A 1521-nucleotide genomic window follows, 5' to 3' on the forward strand; every position below is an offset into this window, starting at 1 on the left:
AAAAACATTAACTGATTCCTCTTTCCTCATAGCATCAAGACCAGACATGTCAAGATTTCCAATTAGTTTCATCATCCATAAATCAAAGTATGTATATTTACGCTCATTAGTTTTTGTCAACTTGACACAAATTAGAGACAACTGAGAAAAGGAATCCTCAATTGAGAAATTGACTCTATCAGTTTGGCCTGTGGAAATTCCTACAGAGGTATTTTCTTGATTTGTGATAGAAGGGGAAGGGCTCAGTCCATTGTGCACATTGCCACCATGGGCAGATAATCCTGTGGTATATAAGAGAGCAACTATGGATGGCAAACCAAGACACTTCTTCCAATGACCTCTAGTTCAGTTCCTGCCTCCAAGCACCTGGCTTGAGCCCCTGCTCTGGCTTCTCTTGATGATGAACTGTGATATAGAAGGAGAAGCCAAATAAAAGCTTTCTTATGCAAGTCACTTGGGGTCAGTGTTTCATCACAACATCAGAAACATAACTAAAACAGTGTTTCTCTAGAAAATCCATTATCTTGTACAAGGCCAGGAGATTTGACACTTACATAAACAATAAAATTACTATAATGAATCAATCTCTTAAAAAAAAAAAAAAACAGCTGAGAGTTATTTTTGTTCACTTGACAACTACGGAGACACCTCTTGGTAAACTGGCAGATTTCCTACATGTGTGATAGTTAGAGTTCTGAATTTTCTCTGTCCTAGAGTTCAGCCATCCTATAAAGCTGTTCAGCCTGCTATACCCTGTTGAAAAGAAAAACCAAGTCTGTGATTAAAGCATACTCTACTAACATCTTGTTGGAATTTGAATGTAAAATGCTCCTCCATAGGCTCATGTGTTTGAACACATGGTCCTCAACTTGTGGTGATGTCTTGGAAGGTTATAGGACTTACCAAATGAGGTAGAGCCTCAGTGGAGTAGGCTGTTTACTGGGGATGGGCCTTGAGGTTTATAGGACACCACTCTGGTCCTCTCTGTTTCCTAATTGTAGATACATCGTCGCCAGCCATATCAAATTCCCATGGCCACACCTTTTCTCCAATAGTGGACTGTATCTCTTCTTAAAACCATTAGCCAAAGTCAACCCTTCTTCAATTAAGTGACTTATTGTTGGGTATTTGCTCACAGCACTAATAACTTATACTTCCTGCTGGCTAGCTTTTAGAGTACCAGAAAGTGCTATGCAGTCTTTTGTGGGGGAAAGGATACTGATGGTCTTATTCAACTGTGACTCTTATAAACCGCTATGATACCAGCCACTCTTATAAACCGCTATGATACCAGCCTCCCAGGCCCTTGCACAATAGTGGCATGATTGTCGTGGGTGCAGTCAACCACTCTTTTATTAGATCTGAGGCTAATTCCACATGATGAAATTCATACCTGGCACTGTAAACCTACTGAAAAGCCCATGATCGGGGAGATTATAGGCTCTAGGAAGAAATTTAACTCTTGTACATCTAAAATAATGTATCATCAAACTTCCTTCTAGATATATATATATATATATA

The sequence above is a fragment of the Mastomys coucha genome, unplaced genomic scaffold (assembly GCF_008632895.1).
Source record: "Mastomys coucha isolate ucsf_1 unplaced genomic scaffold, UCSF_Mcou_1 pScaffold14, whole genome shotgun sequence".
NCBI lineage: Eukaryota > Metazoa > Chordata > Mammalia > Rodentia > Muridae > Mastomys > Mastomys coucha.